The sequence below is a fragment of the Pleurodeles waltl genome, chromosome 2_2 (assembly GCF_031143425.1).
Source record: "Pleurodeles waltl isolate 20211129_DDA chromosome 2_2, aPleWal1.hap1.20221129, whole genome shotgun sequence".
Lineage (NCBI taxonomy): Eukaryota > Metazoa > Chordata > Amphibia > Caudata > Salamandridae > Pleurodeles > Pleurodeles waltl.
The window spans coordinates 823,194,978-823,208,214 of NC_090439.1; the positions used below are offsets into that span (position 1 = coordinate 823,194,978).

The window sequence follows — 13,237 nt, forward strand, 5'->3', positions numbered from 1 at the left end:
TTTAGTTCGTTTCTGAAGGTTTGTGACTGTGTTGGTTCACCAATGCTCATGTATGACGTGGGTGGATAAGTGCGCTCTTCAGTTACGTATTTTCATAGGGGAGTATCTGGGTTTGTCATGATACCATCATTACTGGTAGTTTGTTGTTTTCATGGGCATACCACCACAGACATGATTCCAAAATATTTTCAGACCATAATATTGTGGTCAAAATATTATGACTCCAACCTATATTAAAAAATAGTCTTTCATATTAATAAAAATACACAAAGAAGTAAGAATGGGGAAACAAACAAGTAAAAATCATAAATACTCAGGCATATATGTGAAAGACATTAAACCATTGCCCATGTCACATAGACACATCATTGCCCATTATGCGTAATCATCAAATAACAAAGGGTCAAGGTGTCAAAGTCAACAACGTTTCGATCCTCTGCAATAACGGGATCATCATCAGGACAAGGAAATGAGCAGGCCTGAGCGTACTTAATTTAGAACCAATACAGCATATGTATATTTTAAGGAAAGCATTGAAAACTCCCCAATGTTTCAGAATGGTGTTGTGAAAAAGTGGTGACGCAGACCAATCTGTCTTTATCTGTTATTTCTTTGGGTGTCAAAAGAACCTCCCTAGGGCAATACCAAGCCGCCTCACATCCCTGGTGCCTTTCACTCCTGGTGGAACTCGTGGTCCCAGGAATCTGCTTGCTTTTTGGGGGCTGGACTTCACGCGGGCGCTTCAAAGTGAGTCGCGCAGCGCCGCTGCTTTTCGCCTCACATGCCTGGTGCCTTTCACTCCTGGTGGGACTCGTGGTCCCAGGAGTCTGCTTGCTGTTTGGGGCCCAGACTTCACGCGGGCGCTTCAAAGCGTGCCGCGCAGCCCCGCTGCGTGGGACGCGCCCGCCCACTCCCGTCAAAGACCGTTGGAGGCCGGTGTTAAGTGACACTCTACCTGCTGTCTAGCCATCACAAGTACTTAATGGGGAAATTAAAGGCTAAAGGAAGTCCTGTTATGGGCTCCACACAAACTAAGATACCCAAGCTTCGCCAACCCTTGCATCCTCTTTCCAACTGTGTAGTCAATGAAATTGATTCATTGATTGAAGAGGTTGAATCCATCCTAAATAAAAAGGAAACCATTCCTTCGAAAGGTCTAAAGAATGGTCCTCTTACACCGTTTCTGACTGCTAGATCTTTTTGCAAAGGCAGCACTCAATCCAATAAAGTTCGCCAACAAGGGGTAGCACTCTGGGATGGCAGTACGAATGTTAGTTCGCCAGCATCTCCCTTGCCTTATCATAATTTAGAAGTTCCATTAGAAACAGCAATTATCCATGATATTCCTTGCTCCAACCGTTTTTCTTCCTTGGAGCATCAGGACCATATGCAAGCTCAAGAAGCCCAAGCCCAGGAAGGTCCCTCTCTATCTTCACAAGATGCTAGCCAACACATGACTGAACCCCCTGGAGCCTCGCCCCAGGAGGATTTAACCCCTTTGGTGATTGGTTTAAAAAAAGAAGTTGGAAAACTGAAAGTATTAATGGCAAAAATACTCAACACCCTTAGATCCATTAGCCTAACAAGAGTTTATTCCCATACTTCGGATGGTGAGGTAGTTCCCTCATATATTCAGCAATCTCCAACTTCTGGAACTGTGTCAAATTAAAGGGATCTTTGCTGTCCCCAAAAGGAAGCTTACACCCTTGGAGCGTCCTCAGCTAAACCTGATAATGTTCTATGCTCCAAGGGGGAAGTTATGGTAACATCAGGGATTAATATACGTGTGAAATTGGAGTGGGACTCAGCGATTGACTATGGCCATCGCACACATCTCAGTAATGGGCAGTCTATTTACATGTGCAATGTTCCCCCTCTACCCCCTAACACTTGGGAAGACAAAGCCTCAATTATAAACAAGGTTTCACACTGGTTACGCCATACTAGACAATGTGGCTCTATCATCCACTCGGAAATTTTATCAGCTGATCGCGCTATTAGCAATGCTGCCTGCAGGGATGCCATAAAACTTAAACTTGCCAGTCCCTACTTGGTAAAGGGCTTGCTCTCCATGGAGGCACGTAATTACCCACGGAGGGGTACTACCATTTTTCTTAGTGATAGCTGGCCTGATACCAGTCTGCTTTGAACTCTACAATGCCGAGTGAGGGCTTGATGGAGGAAATTGTACCTGCTCCCGAGGAATATAATCCACGTGATCCCGATTGTTTGCCGTGCACATCGGATATCAATTGACTGTATCCTCCTGTATCTCACAAGAGTGACATAGTCTTCTTTTAACCACTTCACCTTTTCCTAATGTCCCTCAAGCTTTTGAAGCTGTGGTCCCAAGGAGGAGGGCTTTGTTTCCTATTGTAACAACAACAAATGCCAACTCAGGAGAGCACCTTGTTGAGCCCACTTCCTCCGTTAATTCTTATGCAGGCACTCACTTTACTGAATCTTCAGCGATGAAGTTCTTGTCCTGGAACGTGGCTGGAATTCGTAGTAAATTAGTTGATGCTGACTGGGGAGGGTGCATAGACATTTTTAATATTTGTATTGTAGGAAGTTGGCTCTGTATGTGCTATTTCAAAGTAAGGAATAGCATGCACAGAGTCCAAGGGTTCCCCTTAGAGGTAAGATAGTGGCAAAAAGAGATAATACTAATGCTCTATTTTGTGGTAGTGTGGTCGAGCAGTAGGCTTATCCAAGGAGTAGTGTTAAGCATTTGTTGTACATACACATAGACAATAAATGAGGTACACACATTCAGAGACAAATCCAGCCAATAGGTTTTTGTATAGAAAAATATATTTTCTTAGTTTATTTTACGAACCACAGGTTCAAATTCTACATGTAATATCTCATTCGAAAGGTATTGCAGGTAAGTACTTTAGGAACTTCAAATCATCAAAATTGCATGTATACTTTTCAAGTTATTCACAAATAGCTGTTTTAAAAGTGGACACTTAGTGCAATTTTCACAGTTCCTAGGGGAGGTAAGTATTTGTTAGGTTAACCAGGTAAGTAAGACACTTACAGGGCTTAGTTCTTGGTCCAAGGTAGCCCACCGTTGGGGGTTCAGAGCAACCCCAAAGTCACCACACCAGCAGCTCAGGGCCAGTCAGGTGCAGAGTTCAAAGTGGTGCCCAAAGCGCATAGGCTAGAATGGAGAGAAGGGGGTGCCCCGGTTCCGGTCTGCTTGCAGGTAAGTACCCGCGTCTTCGGAGGGCAGACCAGGGGGGTTTTGTAGGGCACCGGGGGACACACAAGCCCACACAGAAATTTCACCCTCAGCGGCGCGGGGGCGGCCGGGTGCAGTGTAGAAACAAGCGTCGGGTTCGCAATGTTAGTCTATGAGAGATCTCGGGATCTCTTCAGCGCTGTAGGCAGGCAAGGGGGGGATTCCTCGGGGAAACCTCCACTTGGACAAGGGAGAGGGACTCCTGGGGGTCACTTCTCCAGTGAAAGTCCGGTCCTTCAGGTCCTGGGGGCTGCGGGTGCAGGGTCTCTCCCAGGCGTCGGGACTTTAGGTTCAAAGAGTCGCGGTCAGGGGAAGCCTCGGGATTCCCTCTGCAGGCGGCGCTGTGGGGGCTCAGGGGGGACAGGTTTTGGTACTCACAGTATCAGAGTAGTCCTGGGGTCCCTCCTGAGGTGTCGGATCTCCACCAGCCGAGTCGGGGTCGCCGGGTGCAGTGTTGCAAGTCTCACGCTTCTTGCGGGGAGCTTGCAGGGTTCTTTAAAGCTGCTGGAAACAAAGTTGCAGCTTTTCTTGGAGCAGGTCCGCTGTCCTCGGGAGTTTCTTGTCTTTTCGAAGCAGGGGCAGTCCTCAGAGGATGTCGAGGTCGCTGGTCCCTTTGGAAGGCGTCGCTGGAGCAGGATCTTTGGAAGGCAGGAGACAGGCCGGTGAGTTTCTGGAGCCAAGGCAGTTGTCGTCTTCTGGTCTTCCGCTGCAGGGGTTTTCAGCTGGGCAGTCCTTCTTCTTGTAGTTGCAGGAATCTAATTTTCTAGGGTTCAGGGTAGCCCTTAAATACTAAATTTAAGGGTGTGTTTAGGTCTGGGGGGTTAGTAGCCAATGGCTACTAGCCCTGAGGGTGGGTACACCCTCTTTGTGCCTCCTCCCAAGGGGAGGGGGTCACAATCCTAACCCTATTGGGGGAATCCTCCATCTGCAAGATGGAGGATTTCTAAAAGTCAGAGTCACCTCAGCTCAGGACACCTTAGGGGCTGTCCTGACTGGCCAGTGACTCCTCCTTGTAGCTTTCTTTGTTCCCTCCAGCCTTGCCGCCAAAAGTGGGGGCCGTGGCCGGAGGGGGCGGGCAACTCCACTAAACTGGAGTGCCCTGCTGGGCTGTGACAAAGGGGTGAGCCTTTGAGGCTCACCGCCAGGTGTCACAGCTCCTGCCTGGGGGAGGTGTTAGCAACTCCACCCAGTGCAGGCTTTGTTACTGGCCTCAGAGTGACAAAGGCACTCTCCCCATGGGGCCAGCAACATGTCTCTGGTGTGGCAGGCTGCTGGAACTAGTCAGCCTACACAGACAGTCGGTTAAGTTTCAGGGGGCACCTCTAAGGTGCCCTCTGGGGTGTGTTTTGCAATAAAATGTACACTGGCATCAGTGTGCATTTATTGTGCTGAGAAGTTTGATACCAAACTTCCCAGTTTTCAGTGTAGCCATTATGGTGCTGTGGAGTTCGTGTTTGACAGACTCCCAGACCATATACTCTTATGGCTACCCTGCACTTACAATGTCTAAGGTTTTGTTTATACACTGTAGGGGTACCATGCTCATGCACTGGTACCCTCACCTATGGTATAGTGCACCCTGCCTTAGGGCTGTAAGGCCTGCTAGAGGGGTGTCTTACCTATACTGCATAGGCAGTGAGAGGCTGGCATGGCACCCTGAGGGGAGTGCCATGTCGACTTACTCATTTTGTTCTCACTAGCACACACAGGCTTGTAAGCAGTGTGTCTGTGCTGAGTGAGGGGTCTCTAGGGTGGCATAAGACATGCTGCAGCCCTTAGAGACCTTCCTTGGCATCAGGGCCCTTGGTACTAGAAGTACCAGTTACAAGGGACTTATCTGAATGCCAGGGTGTGCCAATTGTGGATACAATGGTACATTTTAGGTGAAGGAACACTGGTGCTGGGGCCTGGTTAGCAGGGTCCCAGCACTCTTCTCAGTCAAGTCAGCATCAGTATCAGGCAAAAAGTGGGGGGTAACTGCAACAGGGAGCCATTTCTTTACACAAGCCCCCCCCCAGCCCACAGGCCAGGAGACTCAGCCCAAGCTGGGAGAGTCTTCCTAGTCTGTCAGGCGAGGAAGAGTAGGAGAAATAGGCTGGTTAGTTGCAGGGCCTACTCTGCCTTACATCCTTCTGTTCAGGTCATTCCCTTTGGGGAACTGACCTACTTCCACAGTGATAGGACCTAGTCTGAATTGCCTCTTGTCTGCCTCTTCAATGTCTCCACCCATTCTTTCTATTTTGGTCTTAGAGGTATCCACCTCTGCTAACCTTATCTTGGCCAGGGTTACCCCTAGCTTACCCAGAGAGGTTACCCAGAGCTGGAGTAACCCCACCATGACCAATAGGGTCAGGGGGCCTAACTTGCTATTTGGCATGGGGTCAGACCACCATGCTAAGGATAGTGCAGCCATAAAGGCTAACACCCAGCAGAGGCCACTGACAGCTGTCAGTGCCCAGAACCACACCTTTAGCTCTTCACCTAAAAGGGAAGGGGCTAAGTTACAGGCCTCTTTGGGTTCAGGTTGCCTGTCTGCTGTATTAGAGTGGGGGGTTACCACATCTTGTAGTAAACACCCTTCTTCCACTCTTTCTTCTGTTAGCTGAGGAGCCACCCACTCAGGTTTAACAGTTGCCTGACAAGCCAGGACTTCTTGTGGGTCAGGTTGGACTTTATCAGGGCCATTTTTGGAGTTCTCCCCTACTGGAGCAGAATCTCCTTGGCTTGCTGTAACCTTGGCTAAAGGTTGTCCACCCTTCCTACTCTGTTTTATTTTCTTCTTCTTCTGGGGCCTGCTTGCATTTACTGCAGAGGCAGGACTTCCAGAATCCTTGGGAGAGGACTGGCACTGGACCAGTTCCTCTCTTGGGCTCGGACTAACCTCTGGGTAGTCATTTCCAAGGAGACAATCAAGGGGGAGGTCTGTACTGACTACTACCCTTCTCCAGCTAAGAGTGCCACCCACTTCTATGGGCACTAAAGCCACAGGCCTCTTAGTGACCCTGTCTAGGCTAACTCTTACCCTGGCAGTCTCACCTGGGATGTACTGGTTTGAGAGCACCAGCCTGTCATGCACAATAGTGTGACTGGCACAAGTGTCTCTCAAGGCAGTGGTTGGGATTCCATTCACCAGTAGGTGGTGGAAGTGTCTACTTCCCTCTGGAATCTCCAACTCACCTGTTGGGCCCTATTTCCAGTTGAAGGCTAGGAAGACCTCCTCATCTGAGGAGTCATCTCCCATGGCTACACTGGTTACCCCAGGAATTTTGTTCTGGGGTTTGTTTTTGGGACAAGAAGTGTCCTTGGTGTGGTGCCCAGACTGTTTACAGTTGTGGCACCAGGCCTTAGTGGCATCCCAGTTCTTACCCTGGTACCCACCTTTGTTTTGGGTTGTGTCTTGGGGCCCACCCACCTGTTCTGGTTTTTGGGGGCCTACAGAGGACTCTTTTTCTTTGTTTCTAGTGTCACCCACTTTCTCCTGGGGAGTTCTTGTAACCCCTTTCTTTTGGTCACCCCCAGTGGAAGTTTTGGTTACCCTAGTCTTGACCCAGTGGTCTGCCTTCTTTCCCAATTCTTGGGGAGAAATTGGACCTAGGTCTACCAGATACTGATGCAACTTTTCATTGAAGCAGTTACTTAAAATGTGTTCTTTCATAAACAAATTATAAAGCCCAACATAGTCACACACTTCATTTCCAGTTAACCAACCATCTAGTGTTTTTACTGAGTAGTCTACAAAATCAACCCAGGTCTGGCTCGAGGATTTTTGAGCCCCCCTGAATCTAATTCTATACTCCTCAGTGGAGAATCCAAAGCCCTCAATCAGGGTACCCTTCATGAGGTCATAAGATTCTGCATCTTTTCCAGAGAGTGTGAGGAGTCTATCCCTACACTTTCCAGTGAACATTTCCCAAAGGAGAGCACCCCAGTGAGATCTGTTCACTTTTCTGGTTACACAAGCCCTCTCAAAAGCTGTGAACCATTTGGTGATGTCATCACCATCTTCATATTTTGTCACAATCCCTTTGGGGATTTTCAACATGTCAGGAGAATCTCTGACCCTATTTATGTTGTTGCCACCATTGATGGGTCCTAGGCCCATCTCTTGTCTTTCCCTTTCTATGGCTAGGAGCTGTCTCTCTAAAGCCAATCTTTTGGCCATCCTGGCTAACAGGAGGTCATCTTCACTGAGAGCATCCTCAGTGATTTCAGAAATGTGGGACCCTCCTGTGAGGGACTCACTATTTCTGACTAACACAGTTGGAGACAGGACTTGAGGGGTCCTGTTCTCCCTATTTAGGACTGGAGGAGGGACATTGGCCTCCAAGTCACTAATTTCTTCCTCTGTGATGTCATCATCAGAGGGGTTGGCTTTTTCAAACTCTGCCAACAGCTCCTGGAGCTGAATTTTGGTAGGTCTGGAGCCAATGGTTATTTTTTTGATATTACAGAGAGACCTTAGCTCCCTCATCTTAAGATGGAGGTAAGGTGTGGTGTCGAGTTCCACCACCTGCATCTCTGTATCAGACATTATTCTGCTAAGAGTTGGAATACTTTTTTAAGAATCTAAACCTGTTTCTAGAATCTAATTCAAACTTTTAACAAACTTTTAAACTCTAAAAAGACAATGCTAAACAGGGACTTAACACACAAGGCCCTAGCAGGACTTTTAAGAATTTAGAAAACTTTCAAATTGCAAAAATGAATTTCTAATGACAATTTTGGAATTTGTCGTGTGATCAGGTATTGGCTGAGTAGTCCAGCAAATGCAAAGTCTTGTACCCCACCGCTGATCCACCAATGTAGGAAGTTGGCTCTGTATGTGCTATTTCAAAGTAAGGAATAGCATGCACAGAGTCCAAGGGTTCCCCTTAGAGGTAAGATAGTGGCAAAAAGAGATAATACTAATGCTCTATTTTGTGGTAGTGTGGTCGAGCAGTAGGCTTATCCAAGGAGTAGTGTTAAGCATTTGTTGTACATACACATAGACAATAAATGAGGTACACACACTCAGAGACAAATCCAGCCAATAGGTTTTTGTATAGAAAAATATCTTTTCTTAGTTTATTTTACGAACCACAGGTTCAAATTCTACATGTAATATCTCATTCGAAAGGTATTGCAGGTAAGTACTTTAGGAACTTCAAATCATCAAAATTGCATGTATACTTTTCAAGTTATTCACAAATAGCTGTTTTAAAAGTGGACACAGTGCAATTTTCACAGTTCCTAGGGGAGGTAAGTATTTGTTAGGTTAACCAGGTAAGTAAGACACTTACAGGGCTTAGTTCTTGGTCCAAGGTAGCCCACCGTTGGGGGTTCAGAGCAACCCCAAAGTCACCACACCAGCAGCTCAGGGCCGGTCAGGTGCAGAGTTCAAAGTGGTGCCCAAAACGCATAGGCTAGAATGGAGAGAAGAGGGTGCCCCGGTTCCGGTCTGCTTGCAGGTAAGTACCCGCGTCTTCGGAGGGCAGACCAGGGGGGTTTTGTAGGGCACCGGGGGACACACAAGCCCACACAGAAATTTCACCCTCAGCGGCGCGGGGGCGGCCGGGTGCAGTGTAGAAACAAGCGTCGGGTTCGCAATGTTAGTCTATGAGAGATCTCGGGATCTCTTCAGCGCTGTAGGCAGGCAAGGGGGGGATTCCTCGGGGAAACCTCCACTTGGACAAGGGAGAGGGACTCCTGGGGGTCACTTCTCCAGTGAAAGTCCGGTCCTTCAGGTCCTGGGGGCTGCGGGTGCAGGGTCTCTCCCAGGCGTCGGGACTTTAGGTTCAAAGAGTCGCGGTCAGGGGAAGCCTCGGGATTCCCTCTGCAGGCGGCGCTGTGGGGGCTCAGGGGGGACAGGTTTTGGTACTCACAGTATCAGAGTAGTCCTGGGGTCCCTCCTGAGGTGTCGGATCTCCACCAGCCGAGTCGGGGTCGCCGGGTGCAGTGTTGCAAGTCTCACGCTTCTTGCGGGGAGCTTGCAGGGTTCTTTAAAGCTGCTGGAAACAAAGTTGCAGCTTTTCTTGGAGCAGGTCCGCTGTCCTCTGGAGTTTCTTGTCTTTTCGAAGCAGGGGCAGTCCTCAGAGGATGTCGAGGTCGCTGGTCCCTTTGGAAGGCGTCGCTGGAGCAGGATCTTTGGAAGGCAGGAGACAGGCCGGTGAGTTTCTGGAGCCAAGGCAGTTGTCGTCTTCTGGTCTTCCGCTGCAGGGGTTTTCAGCTGGGCAGTCCTTCTTCTTGTAGTTGCAGGAATCTAATTTTCTAGGGTTCAGGGTAGCCCTTAAATACTAAATTTAAGGGTGTGTTTAGGTCTGGGGGGTTAGTAGCCAATGGCTACTAGCCCTGAGGGTGGGTACACCCTCTTTGTGCCTCCTCCCAAGGGGAGGGGGTCACAATCCTAACCCTATTGGGGGAATCCTCCATCTGCAAGATGGAGGATTTCTAAAAGTCAGAGTCACCTCAGCTCAGGACACCTTAGGGGCTGTCCTGACTGGCCAGTGACTCCTCCTTGTAGCTTTCTTTGTTCCCTCCAGCCTTGCCGCCAAAAGTGGGGGCCGTGGCCGGAGGGGGCGGGCAACTCCACTAAACTGGAGTGCCCTGCTGGGCTGTGACAAAGGGGTGAGCCTTTGAGGCTCACCGCCAGGTGTCACAGCTCCTGCCTGGGGGAGGTGTTAGCAACTCCACCCAGTGCAGGCTTTGTTACTGGCCTCAGAGTGACAAAGGCACTCTCCCCATGGGGCCAGCAACATGTCTCTGGTGTGGCAGGCTGCTGGAACTAGTCAGCCTACACAGACAGTCGGTTAAGTTTCAGGGGGCACCTCTAAGGTGCCCTCTGGGGTGTGTTTTGCAATAAAATGTACACTGGCATCAGTGTGCATTTATTGTGCTGAGAAGTTTGATACCAAACTTCCCAGTTTTCAGTGTAGCCATTATGGTGCTGTGGAGTTCGTGTTTGACAGACTCCCAGACCATATACTCTTATGGCTACCCTGCACTTACAATGTCTAAGGTTTTGTTTATACACTGTAGGGGTACCATGCTCATGCACTGGTACCCTCACCTATGGTATAGTGCACCCTGCCTTAGGGCTGTAAGGCCTGCTAGAGGGGTGTCTTACCTATACTGCATAGGCAGTGAGAGGCTGGCATGGCACCCTGAGGGGAGTGCCATGTCGACTTACTCATTTTGTTCTCACTAGCACACACAGGCTTGTAAGCAGTGTGTCTGTGCTGAGTGAGGGGTCTCTAGGGTGGCATAAGACATGCTGCAGCCCTTAGAGACCTTCCTTGGCATCAGGGCCCTTGGTACTAGAAGTACCAGTTACAAGGGACTTATCTGAATGCCAGGGTGTGCCAATTGTGGATACAATGGTACATTTTAGGTGAAGGAACACTGGTGCTGGGGCCTGGTTAGCAGGGTCCCAGCACTCTTCTCAGTCAAGTCAGCATCAGTATCAGGCAAAAAGTGGGGGGTAACTGCAACAGGGAGCCATTTCTTTACATGTATGTTTCAGGAAACTTAGGTCACTCACAGTGTGTATAGACAGGGGTTCTTCTCCTTTTTTAAAGAAGCAAAATAGTCTCCTGCTGGCAGAGCAGCAGGGGGACTCGTTCCCTGGATAAGAATGGCTGAGGTAGGTGGTGTAAGGGAAATATACATGGACTCCTCTGATATTCTGGCTATAGTTATAGAGTCTAACCAAGGCCCTCCTGTTTTGTGCATTAACATTTATAATAGACCTGATCTTCTTAACCAGCTGTCGCCCACTATTCAGATGTTGAATTCTTTTTTATTGGACTTTTATCCAACGCATTATATTATTATAGCTGGAGATTTCAATGCATCTATTGAGCCCAACCCAGCTTTCTCAAAGGCCACAAAGTCAGAAGACTTTATATGGAATATTCCCCCCTATTCTGCTCAGACGACACCCCCTAAAACTAGCAACAGGGCTCTTCAGATTATTGACCTTATGTTATCTTAGGGTCTCCATCCAGGCAACGGGCGCTTCCCCTCTGACATCCCTGCCAAACCAACCTTTTTAAGAGGGTCATACAGTAGCATCCTGGATTTTGTTCTTATTGATATGAGGATCTGGCTCTTTATAAAAGATTTAGGAGTGGGAAATTAACATACTAGTGATCATGCCCCCCTCTAAGTATTATGACAGTCAGCTTTTTTTTAATATTGTGTGTCCCCCTGACAATGTTGCCCCTAAAGCATTGGAGGTGTCAAAAAACAAGCGTGTGGTGAGATGGGAGTCTCTTAAAAACGTGCACAAATTATGGGGCAAATTGTGTGTCCTTGTCTCTACCCATCAGTTATTTGTTGGCGCTACCTCGTATACCCCATTCGAGGTTATGAACTTGCATCTCAAACTTTTTCTTGGCCTTAAAGAGTTATTCCTCAAAACGATCCGGGATAATACCCATTCAGGAGCTCACTCCAACTTTAGGTGGTTTGATAAGGGATGTAGGAAGGCCAAGAGCTCCTTGATAAAAGCAATAAGATCTAAAGATAGAGATAAGATAACTCAGGCTAGACGTAATTATGCTTCCATACTTAAGCATAGTAAAAACAACTGGGAAGTGATGTCATGGAAAGAACTAGCTCAGGCTGCCAGGGACTCAAACTCTAAACGTTTTTGGTCCCTGGTGGCCAGAAATGGCTGTAATCAAGCTCTGAGGCAATGTGCCATATACCCCAGAAACCTGGTCTTGCTATTTTACGGAGCTGTATGGTCTTGTACCTGACCATGCCATTATAAATTGTGACGATCCATCATATCTGTACTTGAGCTCGGACACTTTGCCACCATTCACACTGAAAGAAACCGAGCTTGCCATCAAGGCCCAAAAATTAGGAAAGGCCCCAGGGCCAGATGGCATTCCTTTGGATATGTTTAAATCGGACATGAATCATTGGGGCCCTTATGTTAATAGGGTCTCAAATGCTGTCTTGGCAAGTAGAATTTATCCCCATCCTGGAGGGGAGCAATTATTGTCCCTATGCACAAGAAAGGAGAGAGGAGAATCCCAGGAAATTACAGGCCCATTAGTCTTCTGGACAATTTACAAACGTTTTCTGCTATCAGATATTAAGCAGGCTAAAAGATTGGATTGAAGACAATCAAGTACTTAGTCATCTCCAGGCGGGCTTCAGGAACAAAATAAGTACAATTGACCAGGTATTTCGCTTCCTTACCATTAAATGGAAAACGGTGGATGCAGATACAGGGAAACTCTTTGTGGCATTTGTAGACCTAAAGTCCGCATTTGATCTTGTCCCACGCTGCAGACTATGGGAGGTCATGAGCAAAATAGGGGTGCTGGGGCCTATGTTGAATATAATTAAAGATTTGTATTCTGACAGCTTTGCCAGAATTCGATGGGGGCCAAAGGGAGAACTAACAACTGAGATCCCAATAGGTTGAGGGGTGAGGCAGCGGTGTGTGGTGGCTCCTACTCTTTTTCTTTTACTTATAAATGCATGTATCCCTTACCAATTGGATTGTATCAATGAAGCCCCCAGAATAGGAGGTCTAAAGACCCCATCCCTGTTATTTGCAGATGACACCTTGCTACTATCTCAAACGGCCGTTGGCCTTTCTAACTTGCTCACAAAGTTTGTGAGCTTTTGCAAAGACCACGGCCTGGAAATCAACTCAACTAAAACCAAGTATATGGTACTTGGGGACAGAAGACTTAAAACGAAGAGACACATTTATTTGGAGGGTGTTACATTGGAAAGAGTCAGTGACTTTGACTATTTAGGGATTAAATTGGAGGATTCCCACAAATGGCATGCCCGCTTATTAAAATCATCTATGAGTTCAAAGCAAAAGTCGAGCGGCATCGTGAGATATGCAGCGAGGTCTTCCAAATTTGCTAACACCCCCGCTATGGAAATGTATAAAATCCAAGCAAGAGGGGGAGCCATGTATGGAGCAGAGCTATGGGGTCATTGCAACTTGGAGGTTTTAGATAGAGCTGAAAACTCCTTTCT

The 13,237-nt window shown here is 47.8% G+C and overlaps 1 protein-coding gene across 1 annotated transcript in view; it reads left to right on the forward strand.

The window, feature by feature from the left end:
- RIPK2 (receptor interacting serine/threonine kinase 2) overlaps positions 1 to 13,237 on the forward strand; it is a 276,042-nt gene that overhangs the window by 125,823 nt on the left and 136,982 nt on the right. The gene's annotated exons all lie outside the window — the stretch shown is intronic.